We start from the raw sequence: 17290 nt of genomic DNA on the forward strand, positions 1-17290 counted from the left end.
TACACCAGAAAATACCCTCCGTAAAAAAGAAAGGAAGGAAAATAAATAAAAAAACATAGCTGAGGAAAAGTGCTACGGCTGCTTGCATTCACCACCTCAAACCGCCCTGCTGGGCAGTGATAAAATGCCGAGACCCGGGATTGAACCAGGGACCTTCAGATCTTCAGTCTGACGCTCTCCCAACTGAGCTATCTCGGCCATGATCAATTCTATCACATGGCAAAGGTCTGTACGTTGTGATAGACACTTGACCAGATCAAAAAGAATGTTTGAAGATTCGCTGCGAGTAGGGTTCGAACCTACGCGGGAAGATCCCATTAGATTTCAAGTCTAACGCCTTAACCACTCGGCCATCGCAGCAGAAATTGCTGGGTAACCAGAATAATTCACCAGCTCACCACTCAGGTGCCGAAGAGGACAAAAAGCCAACTAGTAGGGGACACCCGGGTTTGAACCAGGGACCTCTCGATCTGCAGTCGAATGCTCTACCACTGAGCTATATCCCCAGCCAAGGACGGAATCCACGCACAGGGTATATAACATCAACGCGTGAGAGAGCAACTTAACTTAAAAAATGTACACTTCCCGCACCGGGAATCGAACCCGGGCCGCCTGGGTGAAAACCAGAAATCCTAACCACTAGACCATGCGGGACACATTCGCACCACTAAGTAATTTAGATCTCATGCTTTTTCTGACAATTTGAACTAGCTCTGTCTTTCTGTTCGTGTCAAAAACACCTTTTTGCGTCCGCTGCGAGTAGGATTCGAACCTACGCGGGAAGATCCCATTTGATTTCTAGTCAAACGCCTTAACCACTCGGCCATCGCAGCCTGACAAACCGCTGGCCATTGCCACAAGGCCGACCAGAAAGCACAACATTACTGCTAAAGGCACTGCCCGGATTTGAACCGGGGATCTCCTGTTTACTAGACAGGCGCTTTAACCGCTAAGCCACAGCGCCTGCCTGTTGGGAGATTTTGAAAATCTCAATATCACACGTCTGAAATGCCGTTAAGGCTACTAACACACCGGGACGTGATACACTGTCACTCGGAAATTTTGGAAATGAGTAGTAACGCATTGGTGGTTCAGTGGTAGAATTCTCGCCTGCCACGCGGGAGACCGGGGTTCGATTCCCCGCCAATGCATCGTGTTTTACCTACACCAGAAAATACCCTCCGTAAAAAAGAAAGGAAGGAAAATAAATAAAAAAACATAGCTGAGGAAAAGTGCTACGGCTGCTTGCATTCACCACCTCAAACCGCCCTGCTGGGCAGTGATAAAATGCCGAGACCCGGGATTGAACCAGGGACCTTCAGATCTTCAGTCTGACGCTCTCCCAACTGAGCTATCTCGGCCATGATCAATTCTATCACATGGCAAAGGTCTGTACGTTGTGATAGACACTTGACCAGATCAAAAAGAATGTTTGAAGATTCGCTGCGAGTAGGGTTCGAACCTACGCGGGAAGATCCCATTGGATTTCAAGTCTAACGCCTTAACCACTCGGCCATCGCAGCAGAAATTGCTGGGTAACCAGAATAATTCACCAGCTCACCACTCAGGTGCCGAAGAGGACAAAAATCCAACTAGTAGGGGACACCCGGGTTTGAACCAGGGACCTCTCGATCTGCAGTCGAATGCTCTACCACTGAGCTATATCCCCAGCCAAGGACGGAATCCACGCACAGGGTATATAACATCAACGCGTGAGAGAGCAACTTAACTTAAAATATGTACACTTCCCGCACCGGGAATCGAACCCGGGCCGCCTGGGTGAAAACCAGAAATCCTAACCACTAGACCATGCTGGACACATTCGCACCACTAAGTAATTTAGATGTCATGCTTTTTCTGACAATTTGAACTAGCTCTGTCTTTCTGTTCGTGTCAAAAACACCTTTTTGCGTCCGCTGCGAGTAGGATTCGAACCTACGCGGGAAGATCCCATTTGATTTCTAGTCAAACGCCTTAACCACTCGGCCATCGCAGCCTGACAAACCTCTGGCCATTGCCACAAGGCCGACCAGAAAGCACAACATTACTGCTAAAGGCACTGCCCGGATTTGAACCGGGGATCTCCTGTTTACTAGACAGGCGCTTTAACCGCTAAGCCACAGCGCCTGCCTGTTGGGAGATTTTGAAAATCTCAATCTCACACGTCTGAAATGCCGTTAAGGCTACTAACACACCGGGACGTGATACACTGTCACTCGGAAAATTTGGAAATGAGTAGTAACGCATTGGTGATTCAGTGGAAGAATTCTCGCCTGCCACGCGGGAGACCGGGGTTCGATTCTCCGCCAATGCATCGTGTTTTACCTACACCAGAAAATACCCTCCGTAAAAAAGAAAGGAAGGAAAATAAATAAAAAAACATAGCTGAGGAAAAGTGCTACGGCTGCTTGCATTCACCACCTCAAACCGCCCTGCTGGGCAGTGATAAAATGCCGAGAGCCGGGATTGAACCAGGGACCTTCAGATCTTCAGTCTGACGCTCTCCCAACTGAGCTATCTCGGCCATGATCAATTCTATCACATGGCAAAGGTCTGTACGTTGTGATAGACACTTGACCAGATCAAAAAGAATGTTTGAAGATTCGCTGCGAGTAGGGTTCGAACCTACGCGGGAAGATCCCATTAGATTTCAAGTCTAACGCCTTAACCACTCGGCCATCGCAGCAGAAATTGCTGGGTAACCAGAATAATTCACCAGCTCACCACTCAGGTGCCGAAGAGGACAAAAAGCCAACTAGTAGGGGACACCCGGGTTTGAACCAGGGACCTCTCGATCTGCAGTCGAATGCTCTACCACTGAGCTATATCCCCAGCCAAGGACGGAATCCACGCACAGGGTATATAACATCAACGCGTGAGAGAGCAACTTAACTTAAAAAATGTACACTTCCCGCACCGGGAATCGAACCCGGGCCGCCTGGGTGAAAACCAGAAATCCTAACCACTAGACCATGCGGGACACATTCGCACCACTAAGTAATTTAGATGTCATGCTTTTTCTGACAATTTGAACTAGCTCTGTCTTTCTGTTCGTGTCAAAAACACCTTTTTGCGTCCGCTGCGAGTAGGATTCGAACCTACGCGGGAAGATCCCATTTGATTTCTAGTCAAACGCCTTAACCACTCGGCCATCGCAGCCTGACAAACCGCTGGCCATTGCCACAAGGCCGACCAGAAAGCACAACATTACTGCTAAAGGCACTGCCCGGATTTGAACCGGGGATCTCCTGTTTACTAGACAGGCGCTTTAACCGCTAAGCCACAGCGCCTGCCTGTTGGGAGATTTTGAAAATCTCAATATCACACGTCTGAAATGCCGTTAAGGCTACTAACACACCGGGACGTGATACACTGTCACTCGGAAATTTTGGAAATGAGTAGTAACGCATTGGTGGTTCAGTGGTAGAATTCTCGCCTGCCACGCGGGAGACCGGGGTTCGATTCCCCGCCAATGCATCGTGTTTTACCTACACCAGAAAATACCCTCCGTAAAAAAGAAAGGAAGGAAAATAAATAAAAAAACATAGCTGAGGAAAAGTGCTACGGCTGCTTGCATTCACCACCTCAAACCGCCCTGCTGGGCAGTGATAAAATGCCGAGAGCCGGGATTGAACCAGGGACCTTCAGATCTTCAGTCTGACGCTCTCCCAACTGAGCTATCTCGGCCATGATCAATTCTATCACATGGCAAAGGTCTGTACGTTGTGATAGACACTTGACCAGATCAAAAAGAATGTTTGAAGATTCGCTGCGAGTAGAGTTCGAACCTACGCGGGAAGATCCCATTAGATTTCAAGTCTAACGCCTTAACCACTCGGCCATCGCAGCAGAAATTGCTGGGTAACCAGAATAATTCACCAGCTCACCACTCAGGTGCCGAAGAGGAAAAAAAGCCAACTAGTAGGGGACACCCGGGTTTGAACCAGGGACCTCTCGATCTGCAGTCGAATGCTCTACCACTGAGCTATATCCCCAGCCAAGGACGGAACCCACGCACAGGGTATATAACATCAACGCGTGAGAGAGCAACTTAACTTAAAAAATGTACACTTCCCGCACCGGGAATCGAACCCGGGCCGCCTGGGTGAAAACCAGAAATCCTAACCACTAGACCATGCGGGACACATTCGCACCACTAAGTAATTTAGATGTCATGCTTTTTCTGACAATTTGAACTAGCTCTGTCTTTCTGTTCGTGTCAAAAACACCTTTTTGCGTCCGCTGCGAGTAGGATTCGAACCTACGCGGGAAGATCCCATTTGATTTCTAGTCAAACGCCTTAACCACTCGGCCATCGCAGCCTGACAAACCGCTGGCCATTGCCACAAGGCCGACCAGAAAGCACAACATTACTGCTAAAGGCACTGCCCGGATTTGAACCGGGGATCTCCTGTTTACTAGACAGGCGCTTTAACCGCTAAGCCACAGCGCCTGCATGTTGGGAGATTTTGAAAATCTCAATATCACACGTCTGAAATGCCGTTAAGGCTACTAACACACCGGGACGTGATACACTGTCACTCGGAAATTTTGGAAATGAGTAGTAACGCATTGGTGGTTCAGTGGTAGAATTCTCGCCTGCCACGCGGGAGACCGGGGTTCGATTCCCCGCCAATGCATCGTGTTTTACCTACACCAGAAAATACCCTCCGTAAAAAAGAAAGGAAGGAAAATAAATAAAAAAACATAGCTGAGGAAAAGTGCTACGGCTGCTTGCATTCACCACCTCAAACCGCCCTGCTGGGCAGTGATAAAATGCCGAGACCCGGGATTGAACCAGGGACCTTCAGATCTTCAGTCTGACGCTCTCCCAACTGAGCTATCTCGGCCATGATCAATTCTATCACATGGCAAAGGTCTGTACGTTGTGATAGACACTTGACCAGATCAAAAAGAATGTTTGAAGATTCGCTGCGAGTAGGGTTCGAACCTACGCGGGAAGATCCCATTAGATTTCAAGTCTAACGCCTTAACCACTCGGCCATCGCAGCAGAAATTGCTGGGTAACCAGAATAATTCACCAACTCACCACTCAGGTGCCGAAGAGGACAAAAAGCCAACTAGTAGGGGACACCCGGGTTTGAACCAGGGACCTCTCGATCTGCAGTCGAATGCTCTACCACTGAGCTATATCCCCAGCCAAGGACGGAATCCACGCACAGGGTATATAACATCAACGCGTGAGAGAGCAACTTAACTTAAAAAATGTACACTTCCCGCACCGGGAATCGAACCCGGGCCGCCTGGGTGAAAACCAGAAATCCTAACCACTAGACCATGCGGGACACATTCGCACCACTAAGTAATTTAGATGTCCTGCTTTTTCTGACAATTTGAACTAGCTCTGTCTTTCTGTTCGTGTCAAAAACACCTTTTTGCGTCCGCTGCGAGTAGGATTCGAACCTACGCGGGAAGATCCCATTTGATTTCTAGTCAAACGCCTTAACCACTCGGCCATCGCAGCCTGACAAACCGCTTGCCATTGCCACAAGGCCGACCAGAAAGCACAACATTACTGCTAAAGGCACTGCCCGGATTTGAACCGGGGATCTCCTGTTTACTAGACAGGCGCTTTAACCGCTAAGCCACAGCGCCTGCCTGTTGGGAGATTTTGAAAATCTCAATATCACACGTCTGAAATGCCGTTAAGGCTACTAACACACCGGGACGTGATACACTGTCACTCGGAAATTTTGGAAATGAGTAGTAACGCATTGGTGGTTCAGTGGTAGAATTCTCGCCTGCCACGCGGGAGACCGGGGTTCGATTCCCCGCCAATGCATCGTGTTTTACCTACACCAGAAAATACCCTCCGTAAAAAAGAAAGGAAGGAAAATAAATAAAAAAAAATAGCTGAGGAAAAGTGCTACGGCTGCTTGCATTCACCACCTCAAACCGCCCTGCTGGGCAGTGATAAAATGCCGAGACCCGGGATTGAACCAGGGACCTTCAGATCTTCACTCTGACGCTCTCCCAACTGAGCTATCTCGGCCATGATCAATTCTATCACATGGCAAAGGTCTGTATGTTGTGATAGACACTTGACCAGATCAAAAAGAATGTTTGAAGATTCGCTGCGAGTAGGGTTCGAACCTACGCGGGAAGATCCCATTAGATTTCAAGTCTAACGCCTTAACCACTCGGCCATCGCAGCAGAAATTGCTGGGTAACCAGAATAATTTACCAGCTCACCACTCAGGTGCCGAAGAGGACAAAAAGCCAACTAGTAGGGGACACCCGGGTTTGAACCAGGGACCTCTCGATCTGCAGTCGAATGCTCTACCACTGAGCTATATCCCCAGCCAAGGACGGAATCCACGCACAGGGTATATAACATCAACGCGTGAGAGAGCAACTTAACTTAAAAAATGTACACTTCCCGCACCGGGAATCGAACCCGGGCCGCCTGGGTGAAAACCAGAAATCCTAACCACTAGACCATGCGGGACACATTCGCACCACTAAGTAATTTAGATGTCATGCTTTTTCTGACAATTTGAACTAGCTCTGTCTTTCTGTTCGTGTCAAAAACACCTTTTTGCGTCCGCTGCGAGTAGGATTCGAACCTACGCGGGAAGATCCCATTTGATTTCTAGTCAAACGCCTTAACCACTCGGCCATCGCAGCCTGACAAACCGCTGGCCATTGCCACAAGGCCGACCAGAAAGCACAACATTACTGCTAAAGGCACTGCCCGGATTTGAACCGGGGATCTCCTGTTTACTAGACAGGCGCTTTAACCGCTAAGCCACAGCGCCTGCCTGTTGGGAGATTTTGAAAATCTCAATATCACACGTCTGAAATGCCGTTAAGGCTACTAACACACCGGGACGTGATACACTGTCACTCGGAAATTTTGGAAATGAGTAGTAACGCATTGGTGGTTCAGTGGTAGAATTCTCGCCTGCCACGCGAGAGACCGGGGTTCGATTCCCCGCCAATGCATCGTGTTTTACCTACACCAGAAAATACCCTCCGTAAAAAGAAAGGAAGGAAAATAAATAAAAAAACATAGCTGAGGAAAAGTGCTACGGCTGTTTGCATTCACCACCTCAAACCGCCCTGCTGGGCAGTGATAAAATGCCGAGAGCCGGGATTGAACCAGGGACCTTCAGATCTTCAGTCTGACGCTCTCCCAACTGAGCTATCTCGGCCATGATCAATTCTATCACATGGCAAAGGTCTGTACGTTGTGATAGACACTTGACCAGATCAAAAAGAATGTTTGAAGATTCGCTGCGAGTAGGGTTCGAACCTACGCGGGAAGATCCCATTAGATTTCAAGTCTAACGCCTTAACCACTCGGCCATCGCAGCAGAAATTGCTGGGTAACCAGAATAATTCACCAGCTCACCACTCAGGTGCCGAAGAGGACAAAAAGCCAACTAGTAGGGGACACCCGGGTTTGAACCAGGGACCTCTCGATCTGCAGTCGAATGCTCTACCACTGAGCTATATCCCCAGCCAAGGACGGAATCCACGCACAGGGTATATAACATCAACGCGTGAGAGAGCAACTTAACTTAAAAAATGTACACTTCCCGCACCGGGAATCGAACCCGGGCCGCCTGGGTGAAAACCAGAAATCCTAACCACTAGACCATGCGGGTCACATTCGCACCACTAAGTAATTTAGATGTCATGCTTTTTCTGACAATTTGAACTAGCTCTGTCTTTCTATTCGTGTCAAAAACACCTTTTTGCGTCCGCTGCGAGTAGGATTCGAACCTACGCGGGAAGATCCCATTTGATTTCTAGTCAAACGCCTTAACCACTCGGCCATCGCAGCCTGACAAACCGCTGGCCATTGCCACAAGGCCGACCAGAAAGCACAACATTACTGCTAAAGGCACTGCCCGGATTTGAACCGGGGATCTCCTGTTTACTAGACAGGCGCTTTAACCGCTAAGCCACAGCGCCTGCCTGTTGGGAGATTTTGAAAATCTCAATATCACACGTCTGAAATGCCGTTAAGGCTACTAACACACCGGGACGTGATACACTGTCACTCGGAAATTTTGGAAATGAGTAGTAACGCATTGGTGGTTCAGTGGTAGAATTCTCGCCTGCCACGCGGGAGACCGGGGTTCGATTCCCCGCCAATGCATCGTGTTTTACCTACACCAGAAAATACCCTCTGTAAAAAAGAAAGACAGGAAAATAAATAAAAAAACATAGCTGAGGAAAAGTGCTACGGCTGCTTGCATTCACCACCTCAAACCGCCCTGCTGGGCAGTGATAAAATGCCGAGACCCGGGATTGAACCAGGGACCTTCAGATCTTCAGTCTGACGCTCTCCCAACTGAGCTATCTCGGCCATGATCAATTCTATCACATGGCAAAGGTCTGTACGTTGTGATAGACACTTGACCAGATCAAAAAGAATGTTTGAAGATTCGCTGCGAGTAGGGTTCGAACCTACGCGGGAAGATCCCATTAGATTACAAGTCTAACGCCTTAACCACTCGGCCATCGCAGCAGAAATTGCTGGGTAACCAGAATAATTCACCAGCTCACCACTCAGGTGCCGAAGAGGACAAAAAGCCAACTAGTAGGGGACACCCGGGTTTGAACCAGGGACCTCTCGATCTGCAGTCGAATGCTCTACCACTGAGCTCTATCCCCAGCCAAGGACGGAATCCACGGACAGGGTATATAACATCAACGCGTGAGAGAGCAACTTAACTTAAAAAATGTACACTTCCCGCACCGGGAATCGAACCCGGGCCGCCTGGGTGAAAACCAGAAATCCTAACCACTAGACCATGCGGGACACATTCGCACCACTAAGTAATTTAGATGTCATGCTTTTTCTGACAATTTGAACTAGCTCTGTCTTTCTGTTCGTGTCAAAAACACCTTTTTGCGTCCGCTGCGAGTAGGATTCGAACCTACGCGGGAAGATCCCATTTGATTTCTAGTCAAACGCCTTAACCACTCGGCCATCGCAGCCTGACAAACCGCTGGCCATTGCCACAAGGCCGACCAGAAAGCACAACATTACTGCTAAAGGCACTGCCCGGATTTGAACCGGGGATCTCCTGTTTACTAGACAGGCGCTTTAACCGCTAAGCCACAGCGCCTGCCTGTTGGGAGATTTTGAAAATCTCAATATCACACGTCTGAAATGCCGTTAAGGCTACTAACACACCGGGACGTGATACACTGTCACTCGGAAATTTTGGAAATGAGTAGTAACGCATTGGTGGTTCAGTGGTAGAATTCTCGCCTGCCACGCGGGAGACCGGGGTTCGATTCCCCGCCAATGCATCGTGTTTTACCTACACCAGAAAATACCCTCTGTAAAAAAGAAAGACAGGAAAATAAATAAAAAAACATAGCTGAGGAAAAGTGCTACGGCTGCTTGCATTCACCACCTCAAACCGCCCTGCTGGGCAGTGATAAAATGCCGAGACCCGGGATTGAACCAGGGACCTTCAGATCTTCAGTCTGACGCTCTCCCAACTGAGCTATCTCGGCCATGATCAATTCTATCACATGGCAAAGGTCTGTACGTTGTGATAGACACTTGACCAGATCAAAAAGAATGTTTGAAGATTCGCTGCGAGTAGGGTTCGAACCTACGCGGGAAGATCCCATTAGATTACAAGTCTAACGCCTTAACCACTCGGCCATCGCAGCAGAAATTGCTGGGTAACCAGAATAATTCACCAGCTCACCACTCAGGTGCCGAAGAGGACAAAAAGCCAACTAGTAGGGGACACCCGGGTTTGAACCAGGGACCTCTCAATCTGCAGTCGAATGCTCTACCACTGAGCTATATCCCCAGCCAAGGACGGAATCCACGGACAGGGTATATAACATCAACGCGTGAGAGAGCAACTTAACTTAAAAAATGTACACTTCCCGCACCGGGAATCGAACCCGGGCCGCCTGGGTGAAAACCAGAAATCCTAACCACTAGACCATGCGGGACACATTCGCACCACTAAGTAATTTAGATGTCATGCTTTTTCTGACAATTTGAACTAGCTCTGTCTTTCTGTTCGTGTCAAAAACACCTTTTTGCGTCCGCTGCGAGTAGGATTCGAACCTACGCGGGAAGATCCCATTTGATTTCTAGTCAAACGCCTTAACCACTCGGCCATCGCAGCCTGACAAACCGCTGGCCATTGCCACAAGGCCGACCAGAAAGCACAACATTACTGCTAAAGGCACTGCCCGGATTTGAACCGGGGATCTCCTGTTTACTAGACAGGCGCTTTAACCGCTAAGCCACAGCGCCTGCCTGTTGGGAGATTTTGAAAATCTCAATATCACACGTCTGAAATGCCGTTAAGGCTACTAAAACACCGGGACGTGATACACTGTCACTCGGAAATTTTGGAAATGAGTAGTAACGCATTGGTGGTTCAGTGGTAGAATTCTCGCCTGCCACGCGGGAGACCGGGGTTCGATTCCCCGCCAATGCATCGTGTTTTACCTACACCAGAAAATACCCTCCGTAAAAAAGAAAGGAAGGAAAATAAATAAAAAAACATAGCTGAGGAAAAGTGCTACGGCTGCTTGCATTCACCACCTCAAACCGCCCTGCTGGGCAGTGATAAAATGCCGAGACCCGGGATTGAACCAGGGACCTTCAGATCTTCAGTTTGACGCTCTCCCAACTGAGCTATCTCAGCCATGATCAATTCTATCACATGGCAAAGGTCTGTACGTTGTGATAGACACTTGACCAGATCAAAAAGAATGTTTGAAGATTCGCTGCGAGTAGGGTTCGAACCTACGCGGGAAGATCCCATTAGATTTCAAGTCTAACGCCTTAACCACTCGGCCATCGCAGCAGAAATTGCTGGGTAACCAGAATAATTCACCAGCTCACCACTCAGGTGCCGAAGAGGACAAAAAGCCAACTAGTAGGGGACACCCGGGTTTGAACCAGGGACCTCTCGATCTGCAGTCGAATGCTCTACCACTGAGCTATATCCCCAGCCAAGGACGGAATCCACGCACAGGGTATATAACATCAACGCGTGAGAGAGCAACTTAACTTAAAAAATGTACACTTCCCGCACCGGGAATCGAACCCGGGCCGCCTGGGTGAAAACCAGAAATCCTAACCACTAGACCATGCGGGACACATTCGCACCACTAAGTAATTTAGATGTCATGCTTTTTCTGACAATTTGAACTAGCTCTGTCTTTCTGTTCGTGTCAAAAACACCTTTTTGCGTCCGCTGCGAGTAGGATTCGAACCTACGCGGGAAGATCCCATTTGATTTCTAGTCAAACGCCTTAACCACTCGGCCATCGCAGCCTGACAAACCGCTGGCCATTGCCACAAGGCCGACCAGAAAGCACAACATTACTGCTAAAGGCACTGCCCGGATTTGAACCGGGGATCTCCTGTTTACTAGACAGGCGCTTTAACCGCTAAGCCACAGCGCCTGCCTGTTGGGAGATTTTGAAAATCTCAATATCACACGTCTGAAATGCCGTTAAGGCTACTAACACACCGGGACGTGATACACTGTCACTCGGAAATTTTGGAAATGAGTAGTAACGCATTGGTGGTTCAGTGGTAGAATTCTCGCCTGCCACGCGGGAGACCGGGGTTCGATTCCCCGCCAATGCATCGTGTTTTACCTACACCAGAAAATACCCTCCGTAAAAAAGAAAGGAAGGAAAATAAATAAAAAAACATAGCTGAGGAAAAGTGCTACGGCTGCTTGCATTCACCACCTCAAACCGCCCTGCTGGGCAGTGATAAAATGCCGAGAGCCGGGATTGAACCAGGGACCTTCAGATCTTCAGTCTGACGCTCTCTCAACTGAGCTATCTCGGCCATGATCAATTCTATCACATGGCAAAGGTCTGTACGTTGTGATAGACACTTGACCAGATCAAAAAGAATGTTTGAAGATTCGCTGCGAGTAGGGTTCGAACCTACGCGGGAAGATCCCATTAGATTTCAAGTCTAACGCCTTAACCACTCGGCCATCGCAGCAGAAATTGCTGGGTAACCAGAATAATTCACCAGCTCACCACTCAGGTGCCGAAGAGGACAAAAAGCCAACTAGTAGGGGACACCCGGGTTTGAACCAGGGACCTCTCGATCTGCAGTCGAATGCTCTACCACTGAGCTATATCCCCAGCCAAGGACGGAATCCACGCACAGGGTATATAACATCAACGCGTGAGAGAGCAACTTAACTTAAAAAATGTACATTTCCCGCACCGGGAATCGAACCCGGGCCGCCTGGGTGAAAACCAGAAATCCTAACCACTAGACCATGCGGGACACATTCGCACCACTAAGTAATTTAGATGTCATGCTTTTTCTGACAATTTGAACTAGCTCTGTCTTTCTGTTCGTGTCAAAAACACCTTTTTGCGTCCGCTGCGAGTAGGATTCGAACCTACGCGGGAAGATCCCATTTGATTTCTAGTCAAACGCATTAACCACTCGGCCATCGCAGCCTGACAAACCGCTGGCCATTGCCACAAGGCCGACCAGAAAGCACAACATTACTGCTAAAGGCACTGCCCGGATTTGAACCGGGGATCTCCTGTTTACTAGACAGGCGCTTTAACCGCTAAGCCACAGCGCCTGCCTGTTGGGAGATTTTGAAAATCTCAATATCACACGTCTGAAATGCCGTTAAGGCTACTAACACACCGGGACGTGATACACTGTCACTCGGAAATTTTGGAAATGAGTAGTAACGCATTGGTGGTTCAGTGGTAGAATTCTCGCCTGCCACGCGGGAGACCGGGGTTCGATTCCCCGCCAATGCATCGTGTTTTACCTACACCAGAAAATACCCTCCGTAAAAAAGAAAGGAAGGAAAATAAATAAAAAAACATAGCTGAGGAAAAGTGCTACGGCTGCTTGCATTCACCACCTCAAACCGCCCTGCTGGGCAGTGATAAAATGCCAAGAGCCGGGATTGAACCAGGGACCTTCAGATCTTCAGTCTGACGCTCTCCCAGCTGAGCTATCTCGGCCATGATCAATTCTATCACATGGCAAAGGTCTGTACGTTGTGATAGACACTTGACCAGATCAAAAAGAATGTTTGAAGATTCGCTGCGAGTAGGGTTCGAACCTACGCGGGAAGATCCCATTAGATTTCAAGTCTAACGCCTTAACCACTCGGCCATCGCAGCAGAAATTGCTGGGTAACCAGAATAATTCACCAGCTCACCACTCAGGTGCCGAAGAGGACAAAAAGCCAACTAGTAGGGGACACCCGGGTTTGAACCAGGGACCTCTCGATCTGCAGTCGAATGCTCTACCACTGAGCTATATCCCCAGCCAAGGACGGAATCCACGCACAGGGTATATAACATCAACGCGTGAGAGAGCAACTTAACTTAAAAAATGTACACTTCCCGCACCGGGAATCGAACCCGGGCCGCCTGGGTGAAAACCAGAAATCCTAACCACTAGACCATGCGGGACACATTCGCACCACTAAGTAATTTAGATGTCATGCTTTTTCTGACAATTTGAACTAGCTCTGTCTTTCTGTTCGTGTCAAAAACACCTTTTTGCGTCCGCTGCGAGTAGGATTCGAACCTACGCGGGAAGATCCCATTTGATTTCTAGTCAAACGCCTTAACCACTCGGCCATCGCAGCCTGACAAACCGCTGGCCATTGCCACAAGGCCGACCAGAAAGCACAACATTACTGCTAAAGGCACTGCCCGGATTTGAACCGGGGATCTCCTGTTTACTAGACAGGCGCTTTAACCGCTAAGCCACAGCGCCTGCCTGTTGGGAGATTTTGAAAATCTCAATATCACACGTCTGAAATGCCGTTAAGGCTACTAACACACCGGGACGTGATACACTGTCACTCGGAAATTTTGGAAATGAGTAGTAACGCATTGGTGGTTCAGTGGTAGAATTCTCGCCTGCCACGCGGGAGACCGGGGTTCGATTCCCCGCCAATGCATCGTGTTTTACCTACACCAGAAAATACCCTCCGTAAAAAAGAAAGGAAGGAAAATAAATAAAAAAACATAGCTGAGGAAAAGTGCTACGGCTGCTTGCATTCACCACCTCAAACCGCCCTGCTGGGCAGTGATAAAATGCCGAGAGCCGGGATTGAACCAGGGACCTTCAGATCTTCAGTCTGACGCTCTCCCAACTGAGCTATCTCGGCCATGATCAATTCTATCACATGGCAAAGGTCTGTACGTTGTGATAGACACTTGACCAGATCAAAAAGAATGTTTGAAGATTCGCTGCGAGTAGGGTTCGAACCTACGCGGGAAGATCCCATTAGATTTCAAGTCTAACGCCTTAACCACTCGGCCATCGCAGCAGAAATTGCTGGGTAACCAGAATAATTCACCAGCTCACCACTCAGGTGCCGAAGAGGACAAAAAGCCAACTAGTAGGGGACACCCGGGTTTGAACCAGGGACCTCTCGATCTGCAGTCGAATGCTCTACCACTGAGCTATATCCCCAGCCAAGGACGGAATCCACGCACAGGGTATATAACATCAACGCGTGAGAGAGCAACTTAACTTAAAAAATGTACATTTCCCGCACCGGGAATCGAACCCGGGCCGCCTGGGTGAAAACCAGAAATCCTAACCACTAGACCATGCGGGACACATTCGCACCACTAAGTAATTTAGATGTCATGCTTTTTCTGACAATTTGAACTAGCTCTGTCTTTCTGTTCGTGTCAAAAACACCTTTTTGCGTCCGCTGCGAGTAGGATTCGAACCTACGCGGGAAGATCCCATTTGATTTCTAGTCAAACGCCTTAACCACTCGGCCATCGCAGCCTGACAAACCGCTGGCCATTGCCACAAGGCCGACCAGAAAGCACAACATTACTGCTAAAGGCACTGCCCGGATTTGAACCGGGGATCTCCTGTTTACTAGACAGGCGCTTTAACCGCTAAGCCACAGCGCCTGCCTGTTGGGAGATTTTGAAAATCTCAATATCACACGTCTGAAATGCCGTTAAGGCTACTAACACACCGGGACGTGATACACTGTCACTCGGAAATTTTGGAAATGAGTAGTAACGCATTGGTGGTTCAGTGGTAGAATTCTCGCCTGCCACGCGGGAGACCGGGGTTCGATTCCCCGCCAATGCATCGTGTTTTACCTACACCAGAAAATACCCTCCGTAAAAAAGAAAGGAAGGAAAATAAATAAAAAAACATAGCTGAGGAAAAGTGCTACGGCTGCTTGCATTCACCACCTCAAACCGCCCTGCTGGGCAGTGATAAAATGCCAAGAGCCGGGATTGAACCAGGGACCTTCAGATCTTCAGTCTGACGCTCTCCCAGCTGAGCTATCTCGGCCATGATCAATTCTATCACATGGCAAAGGTCTGTACGTTGTGATAGACACTTGACCAGATCAAAAAGAATGTTTGAAGATTCGCTGCGAGTAGGGTTCGAACCTACGCGGGAAGATCCCATTAGATTTCAAGTCTAACGCCTTAACCACTCGGCCATCGCAGCAGAAATTGCTGGGTAACCAGAATAATTCACCAGCTCACCACTCAGGTGCCGAAGAGGACAAAAAGCCAACTAGTAGGGGACACCCGGGTTTGAACCAGGGACCTCTCGATCTGCAGTCGAATGCTCTACCACTGAGCTATATCCCCAGCCAAGGACGGAATCCACGCACAGGGTATATAACATCAACGCGTGAGAGAGCAACTTAACTTAAAAAATGTACACTTCCCGCACCGGGAATCGAACCCGGGCCGCCTGGGTGAAAACCAGAAATCCTAACCACTAGACCATGCGGGACACATTCGCACCACTAAGTAATTTAGATGTCATGCTTTTTCTGACAATTTGAACTAGCTCTGTCTTTCTGTTCGTGTCAAAAACACCTTTTTGCGTCCGCTGCGAGTAGGATTCGAACCTACGCGGGAAGATCCCATTTGATTTCTAGTCAAACGCCTTAACCACTCGGCCATCGCAGCCTGACAAACCGCTGGCCATTGCCACAAGGCCGACCAGAAAGCACAACATTACTGCTAAAGGCACTGCCCGGATTTGAACCGGGGATCTCCTGTTTACTAGACAGGCGCTTTAACCGCTAAGCCACAGCGCCTGCCTGTTGGGAGATTTTGAAAATCTCAATATCACACGTCTGAAATGCCGTTAAGGCTACTAACACACCGGGACGTGATACACTGTCACTCGGAAATTTTGGAAATGAGTAGTAACGCATTGGTGGTTCAGTGGTAGAATTCTCGCCTGCCACGCGGGAGACCGGGGTTCGATTCCCCGCCAATGCATCGTGTTTTACCTACACCAGAAAATACCCTCCGTAAAAAAGAAAGGAAGGAAAATAAATAAAAAAACATAGCTGAGGAAAAGTGCTACGGCTGCTTGCATTCACCACCTCAAACCGCCCTGCTGGGCAGTGATAAAATGCCGAGACCCGGGATTGAACCAGGGACCTTCAGATCTTCAGTCTGACGCTCTCCCAACTGAGCTATCTCGGCCATGATCAATTCTATCACATGGCAAAGGTCTGTACGTTGTGATAGACACTTGACCAGATCAAAAAGAATGTTTGAAGATTCGCTGCGAGTAGGGTTCGAACCTACGCGGGAAGATCCCATTAGATTTCAAGTCTAACGCCTTAACCACTCGGCCATCGCAGCAGAAATTGCTGGGTAACCAGAATAATTCACCAGCTCACCACTCAGGTGCCGAAGAGGACAAAAAGCCAACTAGTAGGGGACACCCGGGTTTGAACCAGGGACCTCTCGATCTGCAGTCGAATGCTCTACCACTGAGCTATATCCCCAGCCAAGGACGGAATCCACGCACAGGGTATATAACATCAACGCGTGAGAGAGCAACTTAACTTAAAAAATGTACACTTCCCGCACCGGGAATCGAACCCGGGCCGCCTGGGTGAAAACCAGAAATCCTAACCACTAGACCATGCGGGACACATTCGCACCACTAAGTAATTTAGATGTCATGCTTTTTCTGACAATTTGAACTAGCTCTGTCTTTCTGTTCGTGTCAAAAACACCTTTTTGCGTCCGCTGCGAGTAGGATTCGAACCTACGCGGGAAGATCCCATTTGATTTCTAGTCAAACGCCTTAACCACTCGGCCATCGCAGCCTGACAAACCGCTGGCCATTGCCACAAGGCCGACCAGAAAGCACAACATTACTGCTAAAGGCACTGCCCGGATTTGAACCGGGGATCTCCTGTTTACTAGACAGGCGCTTTAACCGCTAAGCCACAGCGCCTGCCTGTTGGGAGATTTTGAAAATCTCAATATCACACGTCTGAAA

General features: G+C 48.8%; 87 non-coding genes across 87 annotated transcripts; 13 read left to right on the forward strand and 74 right to left on the reverse strand.

Annotated features, from left to right (window-relative positions):
* Positions 1-125: 125 nt before the first annotated feature.
* Trnaf-gaa (transfer RNA phenylalanine (anticodon GAA)) lies at positions 126-198 on the reverse strand. Its single transcript has one exon. It is a non-coding gene; the product is annotated as a tRNA-Phe (tRNA).
* Positions 199-278: 80 nt separating this feature from the next.
* Positions 279-360, reverse strand: Trnas-uga (transfer RNA serine (anticodon UGA)). Its single transcript has one exon. It is a non-coding gene; the product is annotated as a tRNA-Ser (tRNA).
* Positions 361-434: 74 nt separating this feature from the next.
* On the reverse strand, positions 435-506 carry Trnac-gca (transfer RNA cysteine (anticodon GCA)). The gene has a single exon. It is a non-coding gene; the product is annotated as a tRNA-Cys (tRNA).
* Positions 507-582: 76 nt separating this feature from the next.
* Positions 583-654, reverse strand: Trnae-uuc (transfer RNA glutamic acid (anticodon UUC)). Its single transcript has one exon. It is a non-coding gene; the product is annotated as a tRNA-Glu (tRNA).
* Positions 655-751: 97 nt separating this feature from the next.
* Positions 752-833, reverse strand: Trnas-aga (transfer RNA serine (anticodon AGA)). The gene has a single exon. It is a non-coding gene; the product is annotated as a tRNA-Ser (tRNA).
* Positions 834-891: 58 nt separating this feature from the next.
* On the reverse strand, positions 892-964 carry Trnat-agu (transfer RNA threonine (anticodon AGU)). Its single transcript has one exon. It is a non-coding gene; the product is annotated as a tRNA-Thr (tRNA).
* A 116-nt stretch (positions 965-1080) lies between these two features.
* Trnag-gcc (transfer RNA glycine (anticodon GCC)) lies at positions 1081-1151 on the forward strand. Its single transcript has one exon. It is a non-coding gene; the product is annotated as a tRNA-Gly (tRNA).
* Positions 1152-1288: 137 nt separating this feature from the next.
* Positions 1289-1361, reverse strand: Trnaf-gaa (transfer RNA phenylalanine (anticodon GAA)). The gene has a single exon. It is a non-coding gene; the product is annotated as a tRNA-Phe (tRNA).
* Positions 1362-1597: 236 nt separating this feature from the next.
* On the reverse strand, positions 1598-1669 carry Trnac-gca (transfer RNA cysteine (anticodon GCA)). The gene has a single exon. It is a non-coding gene; the product is annotated as a tRNA-Cys (tRNA).
* Positions 1670-1914: 245 nt separating this feature from the next.
* On the reverse strand, positions 1915-1996 carry Trnas-aga (transfer RNA serine (anticodon AGA)). The gene has a single exon. It is a non-coding gene; the product is annotated as a tRNA-Ser (tRNA).
* Positions 1997-2054: 58 nt separating this feature from the next.
* On the reverse strand, positions 2055-2127 carry Trnat-agu (transfer RNA threonine (anticodon AGU)). The gene has a single exon. It is a non-coding gene; the product is annotated as a tRNA-Thr (tRNA).
* Positions 2128-2604: 477 nt separating this feature from the next.
* On the reverse strand, positions 2605-2686 carry Trnas-uga (transfer RNA serine (anticodon UGA)). Its single transcript has one exon. It is a non-coding gene; the product is annotated as a tRNA-Ser (tRNA).
* A 74-nt stretch (positions 2687-2760) lies between these two features.
* On the reverse strand, positions 2761-2832 carry Trnac-gca (transfer RNA cysteine (anticodon GCA)). The gene has a single exon. It is a non-coding gene; the product is annotated as a tRNA-Cys (tRNA).
* A 76-nt stretch (positions 2833-2908) lies between these two features.
* Trnae-uuc (transfer RNA glutamic acid (anticodon UUC)) lies at positions 2909-2980 on the reverse strand. Its single transcript has one exon. It is a non-coding gene; the product is annotated as a tRNA-Glu (tRNA).
* A 97-nt stretch (positions 2981-3077) lies between these two features.
* On the reverse strand, positions 3078-3159 carry Trnas-aga (transfer RNA serine (anticodon AGA)). The gene has a single exon. It is a non-coding gene; the product is annotated as a tRNA-Ser (tRNA).
* A 58-nt stretch (positions 3160-3217) lies between these two features.
* On the reverse strand, positions 3218-3290 carry Trnat-agu (transfer RNA threonine (anticodon AGU)). The gene has a single exon. It is a non-coding gene; the product is annotated as a tRNA-Thr (tRNA).
* A 116-nt stretch (positions 3291-3406) lies between these two features.
* Positions 3407-3477, forward strand: Trnag-gcc (transfer RNA glycine (anticodon GCC)). Its single transcript has one exon. It is a non-coding gene; the product is annotated as a tRNA-Gly (tRNA).
* A 446-nt stretch (positions 3478-3923) lies between these two features.
* On the reverse strand, positions 3924-3995 carry Trnac-gca (transfer RNA cysteine (anticodon GCA)). The gene has a single exon. It is a non-coding gene; the product is annotated as a tRNA-Cys (tRNA).
* Positions 3996-4071: 76 nt separating this feature from the next.
* On the reverse strand, positions 4072-4143 carry Trnae-uuc (transfer RNA glutamic acid (anticodon UUC)). The gene has a single exon. It is a non-coding gene; the product is annotated as a tRNA-Glu (tRNA).
* A 97-nt stretch (positions 4144-4240) lies between these two features.
* On the reverse strand, positions 4241-4322 carry Trnas-aga (transfer RNA serine (anticodon AGA)). Its single transcript has one exon. It is a non-coding gene; the product is annotated as a tRNA-Ser (tRNA).
* Positions 4323-4380: 58 nt separating this feature from the next.
* On the reverse strand, positions 4381-4453 carry Trnat-agu (transfer RNA threonine (anticodon AGU)). The gene has a single exon. It is a non-coding gene; the product is annotated as a tRNA-Thr (tRNA).
* A 116-nt stretch (positions 4454-4569) lies between these two features.
* On the forward strand, positions 4570-4640 carry Trnag-gcc (transfer RNA glycine (anticodon GCC)). The gene has a single exon. It is a non-coding gene; the product is annotated as a tRNA-Gly (tRNA).
* A 137-nt stretch (positions 4641-4777) lies between these two features.
* Trnaf-gaa (transfer RNA phenylalanine (anticodon GAA)) lies at positions 4778-4850 on the reverse strand. The gene has a single exon. It is a non-coding gene; the product is annotated as a tRNA-Phe (tRNA).
* An 80-nt stretch (positions 4851-4930) lies between these two features.
* On the reverse strand, positions 4931-5012 carry Trnas-uga (transfer RNA serine (anticodon UGA)). Its single transcript has one exon. It is a non-coding gene; the product is annotated as a tRNA-Ser (tRNA).
* Positions 5013-5086: 74 nt separating this feature from the next.
* Trnac-gca (transfer RNA cysteine (anticodon GCA)) lies at positions 5087-5158 on the reverse strand. Its single transcript has one exon. It is a non-coding gene; the product is annotated as a tRNA-Cys (tRNA).
* A 76-nt stretch (positions 5159-5234) lies between these two features.
* Trnae-uuc (transfer RNA glutamic acid (anticodon UUC)) lies at positions 5235-5306 on the reverse strand. The gene has a single exon. It is a non-coding gene; the product is annotated as a tRNA-Glu (tRNA).
* A 97-nt stretch (positions 5307-5403) lies between these two features.
* On the reverse strand, positions 5404-5485 carry Trnas-aga (transfer RNA serine (anticodon AGA)). The gene has a single exon. It is a non-coding gene; the product is annotated as a tRNA-Ser (tRNA).
* Positions 5486-5543: 58 nt separating this feature from the next.
* On the reverse strand, positions 5544-5616 carry Trnat-agu (transfer RNA threonine (anticodon AGU)). Its single transcript has one exon. It is a non-coding gene; the product is annotated as a tRNA-Thr (tRNA).
* A 116-nt stretch (positions 5617-5732) lies between these two features.
* On the forward strand, positions 5733-5803 carry Trnag-gcc (transfer RNA glycine (anticodon GCC)). The gene has a single exon. It is a non-coding gene; the product is annotated as a tRNA-Gly (tRNA).
* Positions 5804-6093: 290 nt separating this feature from the next.
* On the reverse strand, positions 6094-6175 carry Trnas-uga (transfer RNA serine (anticodon UGA)). Its single transcript has one exon. It is a non-coding gene; the product is annotated as a tRNA-Ser (tRNA).
* A 74-nt stretch (positions 6176-6249) lies between these two features.
* Positions 6250-6321, reverse strand: Trnac-gca (transfer RNA cysteine (anticodon GCA)). Its single transcript has one exon. It is a non-coding gene; the product is annotated as a tRNA-Cys (tRNA).
* Positions 6322-6397: 76 nt separating this feature from the next.
* Positions 6398-6469, reverse strand: Trnae-uuc (transfer RNA glutamic acid (anticodon UUC)). The gene has a single exon. It is a non-coding gene; the product is annotated as a tRNA-Glu (tRNA).
* Positions 6470-6566: 97 nt separating this feature from the next.
* Trnas-aga (transfer RNA serine (anticodon AGA)) lies at positions 6567-6648 on the reverse strand. Its single transcript has one exon. It is a non-coding gene; the product is annotated as a tRNA-Ser (tRNA).
* Positions 6649-6706: 58 nt separating this feature from the next.
* Trnat-agu (transfer RNA threonine (anticodon AGU)) lies at positions 6707-6779 on the reverse strand. The gene has a single exon. It is a non-coding gene; the product is annotated as a tRNA-Thr (tRNA).
* A 116-nt stretch (positions 6780-6895) lies between these two features.
* Positions 6896-6966, forward strand: Trnag-gcc (transfer RNA glycine (anticodon GCC)). The gene has a single exon. It is a non-coding gene; the product is annotated as a tRNA-Gly (tRNA).
* Positions 6967-7255: 289 nt separating this feature from the next.
* Positions 7256-7337, reverse strand: Trnas-uga (transfer RNA serine (anticodon UGA)). Its single transcript has one exon. It is a non-coding gene; the product is annotated as a tRNA-Ser (tRNA).
* Positions 7338-7411: 74 nt separating this feature from the next.
* Positions 7412-7483, reverse strand: Trnac-gca (transfer RNA cysteine (anticodon GCA)). Its single transcript has one exon. It is a non-coding gene; the product is annotated as a tRNA-Cys (tRNA).
* A 245-nt stretch (positions 7484-7728) lies between these two features.
* Positions 7729-7810, reverse strand: Trnas-aga (transfer RNA serine (anticodon AGA)). The gene has a single exon. It is a non-coding gene; the product is annotated as a tRNA-Ser (tRNA).
* Positions 7811-7868: 58 nt separating this feature from the next.
* On the reverse strand, positions 7869-7941 carry Trnat-agu (transfer RNA threonine (anticodon AGU)). The gene has a single exon. It is a non-coding gene; the product is annotated as a tRNA-Thr (tRNA).
* Positions 7942-8057: 116 nt separating this feature from the next.
* Trnag-gcc (transfer RNA glycine (anticodon GCC)) lies at positions 8058-8128 on the forward strand. The gene has a single exon. It is a non-coding gene; the product is annotated as a tRNA-Gly (tRNA).
* A 137-nt stretch (positions 8129-8265) lies between these two features.
* On the reverse strand, positions 8266-8338 carry Trnaf-gaa (transfer RNA phenylalanine (anticodon GAA)). Its single transcript has one exon. It is a non-coding gene; the product is annotated as a tRNA-Phe (tRNA).
* An 80-nt stretch (positions 8339-8418) lies between these two features.
* On the reverse strand, positions 8419-8500 carry Trnat-ugu (transfer RNA threonine (anticodon UGU)). Its single transcript has one exon. It is a non-coding gene; the product is annotated as a tRNA-Thr (tRNA).
* Positions 8501-8722: 222 nt separating this feature from the next.
* Positions 8723-8794, reverse strand: Trnae-uuc (transfer RNA glutamic acid (anticodon UUC)). The gene has a single exon. It is a non-coding gene; the product is annotated as a tRNA-Glu (tRNA).
* A 97-nt stretch (positions 8795-8891) lies between these two features.
* Positions 8892-8973, reverse strand: Trnas-aga (transfer RNA serine (anticodon AGA)). The gene has a single exon. It is a non-coding gene; the product is annotated as a tRNA-Ser (tRNA).
* A 58-nt stretch (positions 8974-9031) lies between these two features.
* On the reverse strand, positions 9032-9104 carry Trnat-agu (transfer RNA threonine (anticodon AGU)). The gene has a single exon. It is a non-coding gene; the product is annotated as a tRNA-Thr (tRNA).
* A 116-nt stretch (positions 9105-9220) lies between these two features.
* Positions 9221-9291, forward strand: Trnag-gcc (transfer RNA glycine (anticodon GCC)). The gene has a single exon. It is a non-coding gene; the product is annotated as a tRNA-Gly (tRNA).
* A 137-nt stretch (positions 9292-9428) lies between these two features.
* Trnaf-gaa (transfer RNA phenylalanine (anticodon GAA)) lies at positions 9429-9501 on the reverse strand. The gene has a single exon. It is a non-coding gene; the product is annotated as a tRNA-Phe (tRNA).
* Positions 9502-9581: 80 nt separating this feature from the next.
* Trnat-ugu (transfer RNA threonine (anticodon UGU)) lies at positions 9582-9663 on the reverse strand. Its single transcript has one exon. It is a non-coding gene; the product is annotated as a tRNA-Thr (tRNA).
* A 222-nt stretch (positions 9664-9885) lies between these two features.
* Trnae-uuc (transfer RNA glutamic acid (anticodon UUC)) lies at positions 9886-9957 on the reverse strand. The gene has a single exon. It is a non-coding gene; the product is annotated as a tRNA-Glu (tRNA).
* A 97-nt stretch (positions 9958-10054) lies between these two features.
* On the reverse strand, positions 10055-10136 carry Trnas-aga (transfer RNA serine (anticodon AGA)). The gene has a single exon. It is a non-coding gene; the product is annotated as a tRNA-Ser (tRNA).
* A 58-nt stretch (positions 10137-10194) lies between these two features.
* Positions 10195-10267, reverse strand: Trnat-agu (transfer RNA threonine (anticodon AGU)). Its single transcript has one exon. It is a non-coding gene; the product is annotated as a tRNA-Thr (tRNA).
* A 116-nt stretch (positions 10268-10383) lies between these two features.
* Trnag-gcc (transfer RNA glycine (anticodon GCC)) lies at positions 10384-10454 on the forward strand. Its single transcript has one exon. It is a non-coding gene; the product is annotated as a tRNA-Gly (tRNA).
* A 290-nt stretch (positions 10455-10744) lies between these two features.
* Positions 10745-10826, reverse strand: Trnas-uga (transfer RNA serine (anticodon UGA)). The gene has a single exon. It is a non-coding gene; the product is annotated as a tRNA-Ser (tRNA).
* A 74-nt stretch (positions 10827-10900) lies between these two features.
* Trnac-gca (transfer RNA cysteine (anticodon GCA)) lies at positions 10901-10972 on the reverse strand. Its single transcript has one exon. It is a non-coding gene; the product is annotated as a tRNA-Cys (tRNA).
* Positions 10973-11048: 76 nt separating this feature from the next.
* Trnae-uuc (transfer RNA glutamic acid (anticodon UUC)) lies at positions 11049-11120 on the reverse strand. The gene has a single exon. It is a non-coding gene; the product is annotated as a tRNA-Glu (tRNA).
* Positions 11121-11217: 97 nt separating this feature from the next.
* Trnas-aga (transfer RNA serine (anticodon AGA)) lies at positions 11218-11299 on the reverse strand. The gene has a single exon. It is a non-coding gene; the product is annotated as a tRNA-Ser (tRNA).
* A 58-nt stretch (positions 11300-11357) lies between these two features.
* Positions 11358-11430, reverse strand: Trnat-agu (transfer RNA threonine (anticodon AGU)). The gene has a single exon. It is a non-coding gene; the product is annotated as a tRNA-Thr (tRNA).
* Positions 11431-11546: 116 nt separating this feature from the next.
* On the forward strand, positions 11547-11617 carry Trnag-gcc (transfer RNA glycine (anticodon GCC)). The gene has a single exon. It is a non-coding gene; the product is annotated as a tRNA-Gly (tRNA).
* Positions 11618-11907: 290 nt separating this feature from the next.
* Trnas-uga (transfer RNA serine (anticodon UGA)) lies at positions 11908-11989 on the reverse strand. The gene has a single exon. It is a non-coding gene; the product is annotated as a tRNA-Ser (tRNA).
* A 74-nt stretch (positions 11990-12063) lies between these two features.
* Positions 12064-12135, reverse strand: Trnac-gca (transfer RNA cysteine (anticodon GCA)). The gene has a single exon. It is a non-coding gene; the product is annotated as a tRNA-Cys (tRNA).
* A 76-nt stretch (positions 12136-12211) lies between these two features.
* On the reverse strand, positions 12212-12283 carry Trnae-uuc (transfer RNA glutamic acid (anticodon UUC)). Its single transcript has one exon. It is a non-coding gene; the product is annotated as a tRNA-Glu (tRNA).
* A 237-nt stretch (positions 12284-12520) lies between these two features.
* Trnat-agu (transfer RNA threonine (anticodon AGU)) lies at positions 12521-12593 on the reverse strand. Its single transcript has one exon. It is a non-coding gene; the product is annotated as a tRNA-Thr (tRNA).
* Positions 12594-12709: 116 nt separating this feature from the next.
* Trnag-gcc (transfer RNA glycine (anticodon GCC)) lies at positions 12710-12780 on the forward strand. The gene has a single exon. It is a non-coding gene; the product is annotated as a tRNA-Gly (tRNA).
* Positions 12781-13070: 290 nt separating this feature from the next.
* Trnas-uga (transfer RNA serine (anticodon UGA)) lies at positions 13071-13152 on the reverse strand. Its single transcript has one exon. It is a non-coding gene; the product is annotated as a tRNA-Ser (tRNA).
* A 74-nt stretch (positions 13153-13226) lies between these two features.
* Positions 13227-13298, reverse strand: Trnac-gca (transfer RNA cysteine (anticodon GCA)). Its single transcript has one exon. It is a non-coding gene; the product is annotated as a tRNA-Cys (tRNA).
* A 76-nt stretch (positions 13299-13374) lies between these two features.
* On the reverse strand, positions 13375-13446 carry Trnae-uuc (transfer RNA glutamic acid (anticodon UUC)). The gene has a single exon. It is a non-coding gene; the product is annotated as a tRNA-Glu (tRNA).
* Positions 13447-13543: 97 nt separating this feature from the next.
* Positions 13544-13625, reverse strand: Trnas-aga (transfer RNA serine (anticodon AGA)). Its single transcript has one exon. It is a non-coding gene; the product is annotated as a tRNA-Ser (tRNA).
* Positions 13626-13683: 58 nt separating this feature from the next.
* Trnat-agu (transfer RNA threonine (anticodon AGU)) lies at positions 13684-13756 on the reverse strand. Its single transcript has one exon. It is a non-coding gene; the product is annotated as a tRNA-Thr (tRNA).
* A 116-nt stretch (positions 13757-13872) lies between these two features.
* On the forward strand, positions 13873-13943 carry Trnag-gcc (transfer RNA glycine (anticodon GCC)). The gene has a single exon. It is a non-coding gene; the product is annotated as a tRNA-Gly (tRNA).
* A 290-nt stretch (positions 13944-14233) lies between these two features.
* Positions 14234-14315, reverse strand: Trnas-uga (transfer RNA serine (anticodon UGA)). The gene has a single exon. It is a non-coding gene; the product is annotated as a tRNA-Ser (tRNA).
* A 74-nt stretch (positions 14316-14389) lies between these two features.
* Positions 14390-14461, reverse strand: Trnac-gca (transfer RNA cysteine (anticodon GCA)). The gene has a single exon. It is a non-coding gene; the product is annotated as a tRNA-Cys (tRNA).
* A 76-nt stretch (positions 14462-14537) lies between these two features.
* Trnae-uuc (transfer RNA glutamic acid (anticodon UUC)) lies at positions 14538-14609 on the reverse strand. The gene has a single exon. It is a non-coding gene; the product is annotated as a tRNA-Glu (tRNA).
* A 97-nt stretch (positions 14610-14706) lies between these two features.
* Positions 14707-14788, reverse strand: Trnas-aga (transfer RNA serine (anticodon AGA)). The gene has a single exon. It is a non-coding gene; the product is annotated as a tRNA-Ser (tRNA).
* Positions 14789-14846: 58 nt separating this feature from the next.
* On the reverse strand, positions 14847-14919 carry Trnat-agu (transfer RNA threonine (anticodon AGU)). Its single transcript has one exon. It is a non-coding gene; the product is annotated as a tRNA-Thr (tRNA).
* A 116-nt stretch (positions 14920-15035) lies between these two features.
* On the forward strand, positions 15036-15106 carry Trnag-gcc (transfer RNA glycine (anticodon GCC)). Its single transcript has one exon. It is a non-coding gene; the product is annotated as a tRNA-Gly (tRNA).
* A 290-nt stretch (positions 15107-15396) lies between these two features.
* Positions 15397-15478, reverse strand: Trnas-uga (transfer RNA serine (anticodon UGA)). Its single transcript has one exon. It is a non-coding gene; the product is annotated as a tRNA-Ser (tRNA).
* A 74-nt stretch (positions 15479-15552) lies between these two features.
* On the reverse strand, positions 15553-15624 carry Trnac-gca (transfer RNA cysteine (anticodon GCA)). Its single transcript has one exon. It is a non-coding gene; the product is annotated as a tRNA-Cys (tRNA).
* A 76-nt stretch (positions 15625-15700) lies between these two features.
* On the reverse strand, positions 15701-15772 carry Trnae-uuc (transfer RNA glutamic acid (anticodon UUC)). The gene has a single exon. It is a non-coding gene; the product is annotated as a tRNA-Glu (tRNA).
* A 97-nt stretch (positions 15773-15869) lies between these two features.
* Positions 15870-15951, reverse strand: Trnas-aga (transfer RNA serine (anticodon AGA)). Its single transcript has one exon. It is a non-coding gene; the product is annotated as a tRNA-Ser (tRNA).
* A 58-nt stretch (positions 15952-16009) lies between these two features.
* On the reverse strand, positions 16010-16082 carry Trnat-agu (transfer RNA threonine (anticodon AGU)). Its single transcript has one exon. It is a non-coding gene; the product is annotated as a tRNA-Thr (tRNA).
* A 116-nt stretch (positions 16083-16198) lies between these two features.
* Positions 16199-16269, forward strand: Trnag-gcc (transfer RNA glycine (anticodon GCC)). The gene has a single exon. It is a non-coding gene; the product is annotated as a tRNA-Gly (tRNA).
* A 137-nt stretch (positions 16270-16406) lies between these two features.
* Positions 16407-16479, reverse strand: Trnaf-gaa (transfer RNA phenylalanine (anticodon GAA)). The gene has a single exon. It is a non-coding gene; the product is annotated as a tRNA-Phe (tRNA).
* Positions 16480-16559: 80 nt separating this feature from the next.
* Positions 16560-16641, reverse strand: Trnas-uga (transfer RNA serine (anticodon UGA)). Its single transcript has one exon. It is a non-coding gene; the product is annotated as a tRNA-Ser (tRNA).
* A 74-nt stretch (positions 16642-16715) lies between these two features.
* Trnac-gca (transfer RNA cysteine (anticodon GCA)) lies at positions 16716-16787 on the reverse strand. Its single transcript has one exon. It is a non-coding gene; the product is annotated as a tRNA-Cys (tRNA).
* Positions 16788-16863: 76 nt separating this feature from the next.
* On the reverse strand, positions 16864-16935 carry Trnae-uuc (transfer RNA glutamic acid (anticodon UUC)). Its single transcript has one exon. It is a non-coding gene; the product is annotated as a tRNA-Glu (tRNA).
* Positions 16936-17032: 97 nt separating this feature from the next.
* Positions 17033-17114, reverse strand: Trnas-aga (transfer RNA serine (anticodon AGA)). The gene has a single exon. It is a non-coding gene; the product is annotated as a tRNA-Ser (tRNA).
* A 58-nt stretch (positions 17115-17172) lies between these two features.
* Positions 17173-17245, reverse strand: Trnat-agu (transfer RNA threonine (anticodon AGU)). The gene has a single exon. It is a non-coding gene; the product is annotated as a tRNA-Thr (tRNA).
* Positions 17246-17290: the final 45 nt, after the last annotated feature.

The sequence above is a fragment of the Hydractinia symbiolongicarpus genome, chromosome 2 (assembly GCF_029227915.1).
Source record: "Hydractinia symbiolongicarpus strain clone_291-10 chromosome 2, HSymV2.1, whole genome shotgun sequence".
Taxonomy (NCBI): domain Eukaryota; kingdom Metazoa; phylum Cnidaria; class Hydrozoa; order Anthoathecata; family Hydractiniidae; genus Hydractinia; species Hydractinia symbiolongicarpus.